This window comes from Pelodiscus sinensis, chromosome 2, assembly GCF_049634645.1.
Source record: "Pelodiscus sinensis isolate JC-2024 chromosome 2, ASM4963464v1, whole genome shotgun sequence".
Taxonomy (NCBI): Eukaryota; Metazoa; Chordata; order Testudines; family Trionychidae; genus Pelodiscus; species Pelodiscus sinensis.
The window spans coordinates 248,763,552-248,778,278 of NC_134712.1; the positions used below are offsets into that span (position 1 = coordinate 248,763,552).

Here is a 14,727-nt window from a genome sequence, read left to right on the forward strand (position 1 = left end):
ATCTCCTCATGGGTATTTAGTGGTTGAATGACTTAGGAGAACAAGGGCACATTTACCAAGTCAAATCGCAGCTGGGGAGCTAACCCCAGAGAAAGCCAAGAGAAGCTGGGTGTCGCAGCTGCAGCATTTGTGCCGTTGAACATCCCCCACCCAAGTCCCATTGACTCTCATTGGTTTGTGTTCCTAACTCACCTGGCCTCTGTTCCAAAAGCAGGAGAGGGAGAAGGGCTGAAAGGAGAGAACACATGAGCATAAACCCATTGTCTGAAATGGAGTTAGTCCCAATTTACTCAAAACAAGATCAGTATTGGGCCCCAGGAGTGGATAGCAGAAAAAAAGGGGGGGGGGAGAGAGTAAAATCCCATTTAGATCTCAGCTATGCTGGTGTGATTCCAGAGCAACTTGACTCGGACCAATGCAGTTACTCTGGATTAGAGCCCTGTGGCAGAACTGGGGTCCCACAGAACCTGCTGCTATAATTGAGGAGCCAATAAAATGTATTTTGTTGCAAGTGAGATTAAAAAACCCCTAGACTGTGGTAATTTGCAGGAAACAAAATCAATCAATTTTTTAATTAAGATTTTATTACATACACTCAAGTACGGGATGGAAAGAGACTTCATATCTTGTATAACAGCAGTTAACGTATTTGCTACATGGTTTAAGCACGATTTGTTTGATTCTGTGAGTGGTAAAAATTAGGTCTGAATTCTCTTTATGTATACATTAACTGGCTTTTTTCATTTTTTGGTTAGTGCCGGGGGAAATTTCTCTCTCTTGTGGGATTTGCAGGAACTAAGGATTTTGCAAGTGGGATAAAACAGCAAGAGGCAATATGGCAGTGGGTGGAAGTGGGTATTGAGAGGTGGGACGGGAGTGGAATTGAAAAACAAAAATAGTTCTGCACAAGGCTCTATTCTGGAGTTAGACAAGGTGAGCTGACATCAAACCCATGCCTCTGATACTGAATCCATCAGCTCCTGGAAGCTGCTACATTTTAGAAATGTAAATCCTCCTGAAATGTCACTCACATCACAGACAGCCCCAGCAGTCCATATTGTCACGTCACTTTTACAAACACTGGGATGTCTGTGCATGGACACAACTATGCTGACATTTCAGTCAAATTGCTACTAATTCTGGCAGGCACATGTTATTGTGGGTAGAGTTTTGCCATCCATATACAGTATCTGAGTACCCAAATTGTGAGTGCAGCCAGGTAGCTTGCAAGTACTTTAAATAGACACAGAGGATGGTAGAGTAAAAAAGTGACAAGTACTTTAAATAGACACAGAGGATGGTAGAGTAAAAAAACAAACAAAGAAAAAGCTGCACAGGGACAGGGAAATGCAGTTACTGTAATTTTCAACCTTAAATTCTATTAAGCATAGTACAATACAAAACTTTCTCTGTATATTATCTTTCTTGAAATACTGCAACTCTATTGTATGCTTTTGAGAATTACAGAAACAAAGATAAGTTATTATTTACAGGGACAACATATCTGCACTTGAATGGCAGCTTGGGTTTTTTTTAATATTAAAAGCCACGTAGGACGATGGTGAGCAATTGTGCTTTTCAGGAATGACTCTGTGCTGAGACAATGCAGCTGGGTCTTGGAAGAGCGTACTCTACTCCCAGTCTAGAATCTTAATGATAGAAATGTAGCCATGTTAGTCTGGGGTAGCTGAAGCAAAATGCAGGACAATGTAGCACTTTAAAGACTAACAAGATGGTTTATTAGATGATGAGCTTTCGTGGGCCAGACCCACTTCCTCAGATCAAATAGTGGAAGAAAATAGTCACAACCATATATACCAAAGGATACAATTACAATTATCACCTCTAATACCCTTAACTCACAAACATCCCACTCTCCCCACCTCTAATATCATCAATTCACAGACACTTACCTTCCTTCCTTCCCCACCCGCCCTGCATCCCCCTCCTGTTCTGAAATGTGATTTGTCCTTTTCATATGTGTTCATTTTTTTAATTGTATCCTTTGGTATATATGGTTGTGACTATTTTCTTCCATTATTTGATCTGAGGAAGTGGGTCTGGCCCACGAAAGCTCATCATCTAATAAACCATCTTGTTAGTCTTTAAAGTGCTACATTGTCCTGCATTTTGCTCTAGAATCTTAGTCACTGGTACATCCCCTTTGGACTCCTCCGCACTCCAGATTCAAGAAAAGGGGCCAGGAGGACTAGAAACAATTGCACAAAACATGCAAATTGGAAGAAAAGGAGGGAGTAGGGGAGAACTGAAGGAATCTCTCTGAGCCTCTGAACTATAAACTCTGTACATGATGGAAGCCACTTCAAGCCAGGGAGTGCTGCTGTACCCATAGAATCTCCAGTGTCAGCACCCAAGACCTGCATAAAGACTGGGCACAACAGTCCCTGTTCTCGGGCAGGAGACAGACTCTCTCTGCATGCCACAGGAGTTGGCTATTTGTCTATCTCCTGATTTTATTAACATTCCTAGCAAATGTGGAAAATAGGGGGGTGGTTTGTATTTTTCATTGGTAGGTGTCTTCCTGTAACTTGGTCGGCAAAGAGTGTCTATTTGCAGCAGGGATGGGAAGATTTTAAGTTCTTCCAAATTAGCTGTCTATACCAGACATAAAGGAGGCAGCAGTTTCTCTGAGAGGCTTCAACAACAACAACAAAATCCCTGTTATCCAGCTTCAATTCTGAGCTGAGTTCCGCCATGTACATTGTTCAAGGGCCTGAGCAAATTCCAGCAAGAGAGTGTTCCTTTCATGAGCCAGGGCATCTTCAAATTGTTGCGGGGCCTCCCATTTTCTGTCAGACTTTGATAACTTGCTTCCCAAACAGCAGGTTTTATTATTTCTGAGACTGGCCTGTTTCTGACCCTAGAGTGGAGAAGGGGGAAATGCACAGAGAAAAAGCATCCTTTCCTTTGCACATCCCATGCTCACGCCTGAAACAGAAACACAGCCTGCTCTCCTCCAGCCAGGCCTCAGCAACCCACTGTAACCCACACACTTCCGGGTGTGGTGTATTGTCTCACTGAGACCACTTACAGAGAGAACAATGAACATGCTCCACAGCCTTAGCTAGTAGCCAGCGGCTTTTAGCTCATTCGGTAGAGGCTCATGACCTAAGCTTCAGAGGTCTCAGATTTGATTCTGCCTGCAGACAGCCAGGGTCTACCTCTCTACAGGGGCAAGAAAGAGGGAGGACCCTGGCACCTACCAACAATCAGGCGTCCAGATGGAAATGGGCCAGTGTGGAAAGAAAGAAGAGTATTCACACGGCACTCCCTCCTTCTCCCACAACATAATTCCGAGCTGCCTCCTAGCAGAATTCCAGCCCAAGAAACAGCCACCTCTGTGTGCAGAGGGATGAATCTCTCCTCTACTGCAAGGGGCTTAGCTGGTGTTGTCAGGAGCCTACCTTCCTCACGCATGTTAAATTCAATCGAACAGAAGGGCCCCATTCCTGGGTGGCTCTTCTGCACTCCCCACACAAACACGACTAATAAGAAGTTATCCCAGTTCCCTGAAGCAATCACCCACACAGAAGGCTCTAAGAGGTTGCCAGGATGGCTGAGATCCAAAGAGACCCTCCTACTCACACTTCCTACTATTGCTGGGAGAAGACGAGGGGTATCATGGCTAAAAGAGGAGTAAGAAAGCAGAACGAGTGCACTAGCAGACTGCAACAGCAAATACTCTGTAACGTAGCAGCCAGCCTTCCGGTTTTCCCCAACCCTGACCCAGAAGGAACATGAGCCAAAAGGAGAACACCATTCATGCACCATGCCCAAATCTTTCTGCTGCCCAGGAAGGCAATGAGGTCCAGTGAGTAGGATGGGTTTGGCCATGTGGCTTAGTGTCCACAGGGAACTAGTCAGACACCACTAACTCATTTAGCCCTGGACACAGAGGACTGTACAGCTTTTGCTTTACCCACAATTTCCTTTCCCCATCTCCTTTTTAAGGAGCTGGGTCCCAATCTATAAATACAGGGCTTGATTTTTATGCCAGGCAAACGATGAACAGATTCTAAGACCAGATGAGACCACCACGACCATCTCATCATCTGACCTCCTGCATAGCACAGGCCGAGGCCCACCGATTGGGGGGGGATGACAAAGGGTGCAATTGCTCCGGGCCCTGGAAATTCAAAGGGGCCCATAGCTCCCTGCAGCACTACTGCAGAAGCAGCTGGAGCCCTGGGCCACTTGGAATTGCTGCTGGAGGGCCACTCACCAGCTCTGAGGACTCGGAGTGGGGGCACACCATGGTCAGGAGTTGCCCTTGGCCCTGCCCCTTCTGCCTGAAGCCCCGCCCCTCCCGCCTTGCCTTGGGGCCCCCGGTGGCTGTTGGCCCTGCTGCACAAGCCATAGAACATCCCTGAAGTGAATTCCTCTGAACTGCAGCATAACTCCACTCCGACCAGACGAGTGACATAAAAGGAGAATCAGCTTCACAACATCCGCTCAGCTTCCTGACACATTCTGTGTCTCTTTCAATCACTTCACTTCTGTTCAGGTTTCTCCCTGCTCACACACCATTTCAAAGCACAACCCCTCCCCACACACCAAACTTTGAATTAGAAGCATTTATTAGGCTCTGCCTTCAAATCATTGTACTGTATTTTGTAATTCGGTATTTGACTTTGCTTTAATTTTGGCTTTTAATCTTACTCCTGGTTACAGAAACTCACTGTAGTTTTCTCATGCCAGCAAACTAGCAAAATATGGAGGTTACTTCAGAACCTTGCAGATATAGAGATTGTTTTTAGCTGTCTTCAAGTCACATATGGCTAATGAAGACCTTTCCCTTAATTCCTGGAAGAAAGATTTTTAGTCAAAGAAAAACATCCTTATTTATAAATATCCCTCAACATATTACAACATAGATATTTGCATTTTCCTGGGGGACCTGACTCTTCAGAACTTCAGTTTTGTTCTGAATTGGTGTTTTTCAAACTTCTTGATTATTTCATTTTGCTATGGTTCCCAAATAAAAGTTGCATGCATTTGAAAAATCAGTCAGATGACTCTGTCCCTGTCCTTGCTTACAGACTAAACAGAGGCACGTCTACAGACAGAAGATGGAAGATGGTTGTTTTACCTTTCTGTGGCATCCTAAGCTCAAGTCTACACAACAAACTTAGCTCCACCAATATAAGTCGCGCCGGGGTGTGAAAAATGTTCATCCCTGAGCAACGGAATCATACCGACCCAGCCCTATGCTATTGGGTAGGCTTCTCCCATCAGTATAGCTCTCACCTCTCACGGAGGTGGATTAATTATGCTCTCAGGAGAAGCTCAGGTGTCTTCAATAAAATACTACAGCACCCTGGCTGCACTAATGCAGCGCTATACACATAGACAACCCAACATCTGACACGTAGCTAAGTAACTGCAGACTTTCTGCCGCATTGCACCGTCACACAAGCAGACAATGATGAGCACAAAGAGAGCACCTGTTTATGCCAAGAAAAGGGCTTTACAGAAGGAATTAGAAATAGAAAAAAAACACGTTTACACTGATTTACCTTTTCCTCTGAGAAAAAAAGACAGAGGATTTCTGTGCATGTGATCAGCCAAGTAACTCAGGGAGTTCTGAATGTGATGTTCCCTGATTTGGGAAGAGCATTTCAAGCTTGACATTTGTTCCCATTCACTCTAGAGTCTACCTTTCGGACACTTTCTACTCCGATTGTTAGCAGGCGGTCTCTTAGAAATACTTTTCTGACAAGTCTTGTGTGTTATATTGGACCAAACTCATCTGTGGAGCCGCACGCATCAAAATCATCCTTCAAATAACTCCAGCGAAGCCATGTGAGTTACACTCAGGGCAGGTCTGCACTGAAAGGACAGGTCAATCTAAGCTACACAATTTGAGTTATGTGTGTAGCAGAACTCAAATCAACATACCTTATATCTATTGACCATGGGGTCCACGCTGCAGGGGGATGACAGAAAAAACTCTCCTGTCGACTTTCCCTACTCATCTCGTTTGGCTAGAGTACCAGAGTCGACAGAAGAGTGATTGGCGGTTGATTTAGTGGGCCTTTACTAGACTCGCTAAATCGACCACTGATGAATCAATTGTTGCAGCATCCATCCACCCTGTAGTAGAGACAAGCCCTCAGGATGAACATGGAGTGCAGAATTTGCATGTTCATCAGTTCAATAAAGACCACTCAATATGCATGCAGTTGAAAAAGAAAATCAAGATGTGTGCACTGCCAGATTAACTGCACTGAATAGAAAGGCATCCAAAATACAAAAGGGATTGTTGGCTGGTGAGATATTTCAGGGAACACAACTATGATTTAGTCTGTTATACAAGACCAAACAGTGATACATGTTGAAATGAGCATATCAGCCATTTTTTCTTTGCCGTGGTGCACAGAAGGGATGTCCCTGGGTATTGGCTCAACTTTCATCTTTACCTCTAGGGCAGGGTTTCCCAACCTGGGGTCCGTGGACCCCCAGGGGGTACGAGAAGCTTGTCAAGGGGGTACTTGTCTAGTTATATTTGGTAAATAACTAGATTATCCTAATTGAAATATTCCAAAAGTAGTAGTGTTAGTGAAAAAAGTCCTGGATTCTAGAGTCTAGAATTTATTTCCTTTCATACTGAATAGGGGGTACGAGAAGGTTTACTAAAAGCCAAGGGGTAACGGGGACCGAAAAAGGTTGGGAACCCCTGCTCTAGGGTGTCCCTCTTCTGCAATGCTTTTGCCTCTTGTGCCTTTCTGGTAGCCACTTTCTGAGCTGCAACAATCAGCCCCTCTTCTAGACTCTCTCACTGGGTCTTCTCTGATGCAACTCTCTTGCCAAGTCACTCAGCAATTCAGTTCCTTTACAGGGTGCCACTCCAAACCAAAAGGTCTTTGCCCTCTCTGGACTCAACCTCAGTTCCTTCCCCTAAGCCCTTCCATTCCTCACGGGCTTCTGTCTTATTCCCTGATCCTCACTGATCTTAGCTCAGGGCTCTGCCACAAACATTAACCTGCTTCTGCAGCTCTGCAGTCTGGCCACAGCCAATCCCAACTGCTAGCCCGTCCTCTACGCCCTTCCCAAGAAGAGGGAACTCTCCCCCTCACTCCTCCTTCCTGGCTCTCCACAACCTCAGCTGAGCCCCTCAGCTCTTCACACCACCTTGTCTGGCCAGGAGGCAATTAACGCCCATCCTCATGCTGAGCATAACTAACCAGGTCCCTTGCCTTGCCTCACTGAGGTTAAGAGTTTCAAGGGTAGTGCTATGAGGGGCCTTTCCAGCCTCAGTCACTCACCGCAGCTGCAGCTCTTCTAAACCACCATCCCACTCTATTATATTCTTGCACCCTGTCGTGGTATTTACAGACCCTAGACAGCTTTTCCCGTTTGCCTCTGGGGACAGGCAGGACAGGGACCAATACTAGCAGCAGCAAGTCCTGCCTACCTGCTATCTTTCAGGTTCCCTACTCTTCCCTACCACTTCCTTCCTGTCTGCCCATCCAGGCCCAGCTGCTGGGGTTGCTTCACCCTCAATTAACCTCTCAAGCTGTAGCATCACGTTCTCTTGGACCCACAGCCTGTCTTTTAATCAGTGCCCATTTGATCCAAACTGGTGGGGAGCTGAGTGACAGGATGCTGAGTGAGCTCCTGAGTCCACACACCCTGATTGCTGTGATCAAGCAATGACACATTTTGTATGGCAACACAACCCTGCAGTGTGCACTACAATCAGGGTGGCATGACCATTACAGATTTGTGTGAAACCCATCAAGTTATTAACCACACGGAGCTCTGTTCTTCTCCAGTGCATTCCTATGAGAGGAGGGTTAGTTCTCCCCTGCGACTTCAGCCTCTTGCTCATAGAAACTCGGTTTTGCGTAGCTGATAAAGGGTCAGCCAAAGGAACGAGAAAATCTTCAAGCCTTCACTCAGTCCCCAGGCAGGCCACACTCCTGTATAAGCAGTGAAGGACTTGACCTCTTCTGTAAGGGAAGCAATCAGTGCTACTTCACATCTGGGTCTGCTTTCATCAGGAACGTGCATGCAAGCCTCCATCCTCAGCTGAGCTGAACCGATGAACAGGTCAGACCTACCTCGTCCGGCATCCTAGGGATCTAACTAGTCCCAAACAAGGGAATTTGCTGGACCAGGGGACACACCCTGCCACTGGCCCCAGCTCACCTCCAGCTCTGCTTCTGGCCCCAGCCGGCCCCGCTGCCTCCAGCCCAGCCTGGCCGCCAGAAACCAGCTCCAGCTGGCCTGCGGCTGGGCTCTTGGCTCTGCTGGAATCCCAGCCCCGGCAGAGCTCCCAGCTGCCCTCCTGCCATGGGTCTCCAAGATCTGGGGCTCTCTGGTCTGGGAATATCCATGGTCCTACTGGACCATGGATGTTGCCGGATTAGAGAGTTTTGGCTTAGGGAGGTGCAACCTGTAGCTCCATTGAGGGCAGGTGGTCCAGACCTCGTCACTGAAACGTTCAATGCCCACAACAAACGGGCCCTTATGGAAAAGCATGTGATAGAAAATAGCAATACTTTCAGTAGAAAAGCAGAGTGTCGAGTGAATAGGCACTGGACTGAACTACAGCAGCTCTGAGTTCGATTCTTAACTCTACCACTGACTCGCTGTATATCTTGGACAAGTCTCCTTCCCTTTCCCTGTCTTTGTCTCATTCCACACTTCCTAAGTCTTGTCTGGTTGTACTGTAAACCTTTTGGGGCAGAGTCCACTTCTTAGACACTGCCTACAAGCTCGGTAACACAACTGGTCCCTGATCTCAGCCGGGGTGTGCAACATAAATAATAAGTTATACTACTACAGATAGAAAAAAAAACCTACATTTAAATAGTGTTAAGGTTGTAAAGTTTAGCTCTCAAAAGTTAGGATATGTGAAGTGTTAAAGGGTGCCTGGGCAACCTTAATTCAGCCCTCATGTGAATATGCATTATGATGAAGGTTAATTAAATGAGCATGTTATAATTTCCTTGGGACTTCAGCCTCATTCAGTGCTGCCTATTACAGAACAGTTGTGTCACGTAAAAGAATTTACCGTATATACTCATTCACAAGCCGATTTGTTTTTATTTGTAAAAGAGTGAAGCATCGAAGAGCGGGAGAGGAGGAAGGACGCTTACCAATGGGTTTACATTGTCACTGTAGATCAGGAGTTGGCAAACTTCAGTTCCCAGCCCATTAGGATAAGCCGCTGGCATGATGGGACGTTTTGTGTACCTGGAGTGTCCACAGGCATGGAACCCTTCAGCTCCCAGGGGTTGGCTTTGCAATTTCCAGTCAACAGGAATGGTGGGAAGTGGTGGCCAGCACTTCCCTTGGCCTACGCTGCTTCTGCAGCTCCCATTGGCCAGGAATGGTGAACTGCAGCCACTGAGAGCTGAGGGGCTTCATACCTGCAGACAAACCTGCACCAGTAGTTTATCCGGAGAGGCTGGAAGCCAATATTTGCCGACTCTGCTGTATTTTAAAAGTTGAGGTCACAAGAAACATACAAACGTTTTAGTCGATGTATTTTAATGTAATCTAACAAAAACATGTTGTTATAATAACTGAACAAATATGCATTCACATACCTCTAAAAATCACAATGTTTTAAATATCCATTTACTGATTTAAAGGTCTCCTAGCATTCTAGTGTACTTATTTAAAAGGTCATAAAATCCTTCAAGGTCTAAATCAGATTTCAACCCAACAGTTTATTAAACCCAGCTTCAGTCATAGCTGCTCCCATATTGTCATGTAGTCGTGAGCAGTGTCATCTTCAGACTCAGATCCCTTATCAGCCTCTATTGTGTCATCCGCAAATATGGTGTCGTCATCAAGCTCACTGTTGATGCAGCATTTCCGAAATGATTTTTCTGTCATTTCGGAGGGAACAGACTCCCAGATGTCCTTGACCCACTAGAGGACCGGATTGATTCCAGACTTCATAAGATTCTCTTTGATAAGATTTTGTCAACTTTGCCATGCCTGAGCACATCCACTCAGAGCACATTGTGCATAGCCTGTCTTTAAAGGGTTTGTTAGGGTAGACATCAAGCGGCTGTAGAGCAGAAGTTAAGGCTCCAGGTACTGCAGCCAAAGTAGTTTTCATGCTTTTGGCCACATTTCATCACCTTGTGTGCCCTAAACATGTCTCAAATGAGCATAGCAGGTTTCTTGAGAAGTGCTCCTGGAATCTTATTTCACATTTTTCCCAGCTATTCAATACTCCCATTTTCATTCATCCATCCCTTTTCAAGTGCACGTTGCATGACACCCGCAGGAAATGTCATGTTTTTAGGCAAGGTTTTTCTTTTAAAAATAACAACAGAAGGGAGCTTCAATACACTGGCCAAACATGATAAAAGCATTGTAAAATGGATTTTTTTCATGGCCAGTGGTTTTAATTAAAACTGTTTTTTCATCAATACCAGGTACTTTCTGTTGCTCAAGAAATCAAATGTCATTGGTATTTCATCCAGATTTCCTATTTGTAACACCTCAGATACATTTTCCTTTTGATGTCTTATAATCAAGCTTTGGAAAGATTCGGGGGGTTTTCTTACAGATCTCTTGGCAGCTTTTGCGCTATCTTTCTTTGCAGATGAAGACAGAGACCATGACGGTTCATGAAGCGAGTACATCAGCCCGCGGATGCAACAAACAATGATGGCTTTTCTGACTTGTATTTGTCATCTTTCAACCTCTGCAGAGTCTGCAGGAAATATCCAGTTTTAGGGATGAGCTATCCATTTTATCGACACTCAACAATCCAATCATTGAGCTTTCTTTCCAGCCCAGAAAATGAAGTGCAACTCATTGGATTTTTTTTTTTTTTGCGCATCTTGGTATGTCTTCTTGAGCTGTTTTTTGTGCCATTCTCTCATCTGCTTCTCATGATGCAGAATTCACGAGGAGCAGCACAATTATTGTTTCTGCATATTCAACAACTGCATTATTTTCTTTTGATTTCACCATTGTTCATTTTCAATAACTAGTATGAAAATCTTAGAAAATAATTACTAATAGATTTTGCAGGACTTTATATAGGAATGCCACCTACTTTATCACTGTCAAATTATCATTGTTCTTTGTTTATTTCAAAGCAACCCTGTAGATAGACATGTCTGTGGCATTAACAGGATATTTCAATTTTATTACAGATTCCACCAATTCTGCACATTATATTTTCAGATTGGCTCGAGACTTAGGAGGTCCAGTGGTTGACATGCATGACAAGATCAAATTACACAACAGAAGCCAGACACCAGTGCCATGGTACTATCATTCATTGTATTTTTTTTTTTGATTGGCTTGTAAGGTCTATCATTTTGTGAAATGGATGGGTCAAATTTAATGCAGATCTGAAGCACTGCTCTTTCAGCATTCATTTCAAACCAATCTACTCCACTAAACAAAGCCTTTGCAACTTTAAATGGCTGATGTATTGACGTCAATACATTATTTTATGATCAATATAAGTACATGCTGTGAAAATACCGGTAATTATAATTTAGTCCTGTAGGAGAACAATACTTTGAAAAACAAACAGCTAGCACTAGGAACATTGAACTTTAGGGAAGCACATGTTTTTAAGTGATTTGTTAATATGGGCATGAACTCAGAAAAATATTATTGATATCCATATATGTTATCTATATTCATTCTTCTTTTATTTTAATTATAAAATAACAAATACACAATTTAAGTAAAAATAAAATTTTTGCACAATTTTTTTAAAGAGAGTCCTGAACTGGCATTCTGTCATCAGTGAGCTACACCAGGAGTCAACAAACTTTGGCTCCCAGCCCACCAGGGTAAGGCACTGGCGCACTGAGACATTTTGTTTACCTGAAGCGTCTGCTGGCATGGAGCTCTTCAGGTCCCAGTGGATATGATTTGCCATTCCTGGCCAATGACAGCTGCGGGAAGCAGCACGAGCCGAGGGGCATGATCCCATTGGCTCTTCCCGCCACTCCCATTGGCCAGGAACGGCAAATTGCAGACCCTGGGAGCTGCAGGGCTCCATGCCTAAACAAAAACAGGGTTCCACATTCTGAACAAAATGTCCTGGTACACTAGCAGCTTAACCTGATGAACTAGGAACTGAAGTTTATCAATCCTTGAAATACAGGGTCGACCTATGAGAGGGTCATAACTTTTTGCCATTTTTACCTATCCAGAGGCGGTGGGGTGGGTTGGCTTACAAACAAACAGGCAAATGAACAAGTATATATGGTAAGTTTCATATCCTTGCTATTAAATTCTAACAGCAATTAACATTCTATAGGACTTTTCCAAGAGGCTAGCGTGAAACCCAGCTCTCTTTAACATGGCTTTGGTTTTCAGTGAAAATTCTGTGCACATCCTTCAGTGAAACTCATGGATTGCAGTTCTCTTCCCTTCTTTCCCATCTATGGAGGTTTTTTACGCCCATAGTGCATTAAGCAACATGACTACACATCTTGACACGAGACTATAGATCTGCTCTTAGCAAAAAAGATTATGGGGACGACAGTTAACATGAAATAAAAAGAAAACGCTGACAGAAAGGGTAAAATGAAACAGTTATGTTTTGTCCCAGCTTCTGTTGCTAATTATCTGCCCTGCGTAGGTATGTAGGCAGACAATGAGATAGGCCAGTAATGGTGAGTCAAGGCACTCTGTTTCTGCATAATTATATCCTGTTCTTTCAATGGCGGACAGCCTTTATTTACTGAGTGGCACTTAGTGGTGGCTGTTGTCCTGTGTCTTGAAGCTCTCATTGTTTAGTTGTCTGTAGAAAATGGGGACAGTTATCTTTCTGGCCCTTACGTAATCATCCCTTTCATGCTCCTTGGGGAAAGTGTGGAGGTGGTTTCCATTACTGGCCCCCACTGTCTGCTTTAGACTAAGCATGTTGAGGACTAGTCGAGTAGTTACATTTGCTTATCGGATAGTCTGTCGACTAGTTGATTCCCCTCTCCTTGCTGTCTCTATGATACAGAGGCAGCAAAGGCGGGGGAGGGGTAAGTCAAAGCGTCAGCGCCACACAGCTGAGCTGGGGATCAGCTATGCACTCCAAGGTGGCTTTGCAAAGGGGCAGCCGCCGCACAGCTGATCCGCGTCTCAGCTGTGCAGTGCTGCCCCTTTAAAATGCCGAAGAGTGGAACCTGGGATCAGCTGGGGACTCCCCAGCTAACCCTGGGTTCTGCGCTGCATTTCCCCAGAACCTGGCATCAGCCGGGGAGTCCCCAGCTGATCCTGGGTTCCGCTGAAATGCAATACGGAACCAGGGTCAGCTGGGGAATCCCCAACTGATGCCGGGCTCCATGGCTTTGAAATGCACAAGAGCCCCTGCTAGGGACTCTTGTGCATTTCAAAACAGGCACCCGCATGCAGCCTGGAGTCAGCGGGACTTCCTGCTGGCCCCGGGCTGCATGCAGAGTTCCGCATTCCTCCTTTGAAACGGGCCCGCTGGGACTCTTGTACATTTCAAAGGAAGAATGTGGACGTGCCTGTCGAGTAGTCAATGGAAATTCCATCGACTACTCGACTGGTCAATTAACCGCAGTTTCACATCCCTACTTTAGACCTGCCATAGGCAGGAGACATGCTTTTGGTTTTAAGGTGACCATTAGCAGGAGGTGTGTGCTTTGGATGAAACTAAACAACAAAGAGTACTCCTGGCCAATATAAAATGCTGAGTAGAGAAGGAAACGTTATTCAGATAAATGGAGCAGGTCCTCTACAGAAGTGACTTAACTTTGCTTCTAATGGTACCAATGGCAAACTGTTAAGAGCAGGCAAAGCAAAGGATCCAATCCCCTCAGGTGCTGAGCACCTTCTATGTGGCACTTCATGCTGAGGGACAAATAGAAGTCAATGAACCTCCATTCTGTACATGTGACTCCGCAAGACTAAGGCAGCGGGCAGGAAAGGGTGGGGGGCAGAATCTGGCCTTTGGTTCCCAAATGTTGGCCAAAATTCTTTGAGATGCTGTCTTGAATGGTACTACACAGGCACAAGCTGGTATTAAAGGGCAAGAGACTCCAATAATTTTTTAATGGAATTATTTACTCGAGGAAGTGACAGTCAAAGAATGAAATGCAGAATCAGGCCCCAGCTGATCCTCAGAATACTCCTGCTGAATAGGTAGGTAATAACATACCTGTTTTATAGTTGAGCAAATGGAGCCATGAAAATGACTTACCAAAGATCACACAGTGAGCAAGCCTGGAATCGAACCAAACTTTACATATCAGACCACAATTTTGTCCATGAGTGCAAGAATTTATGGAGAAAGATGTTACCGCATTAGACTAGAGCTCAGGGGATCTAGATACAATGTCTAGCTTGTGTGACCTTGGGCAAGTCCCTTCATTTCCTTATACATCAGAGCCACATCTTCTACTTTGACATTATATTCCTGTCTCTCGACTTTTGCTGGTTAATGTAAGTTCTTTAGGACAGGGAATGTCGTAACTACATGTCTCTACAGTGGCACCACAGGGCCCTGATCTCAGTTGGGGCCTACAAGTATGAACAAAAAGCTATATTCACTAAAGCTCAAAATGTGTCTCAGACACAAAGCTGGTGATGTAAAAAACATTGAGTTAATGTAGCCCTTCTGCCAATGGATTTGGCAGCAACAAGGGTTGGGTACAATATCTAGAGGCTCCTCTTAGTAATACAAAACAGAACTCCATTGATAATGTGTATGGTAGTAATTCTTCAAGGGTCCAGGCAGAGAGGCACCGT

At 44.8% G+C, this 14,727-nt stretch overlaps 1 protein-coding gene across 4 annotated transcripts in view; it reads right to left on the reverse strand.

Moving 5' to 3' along the window:
- CRHR2 (corticotropin releasing hormone receptor 2) overlaps window positions 1-14,727 on the reverse strand; it is a 274,374-nt gene that overhangs the window by 135,895 nt on the left and 123,752 nt on the right. The window lies entirely within an intron of this gene.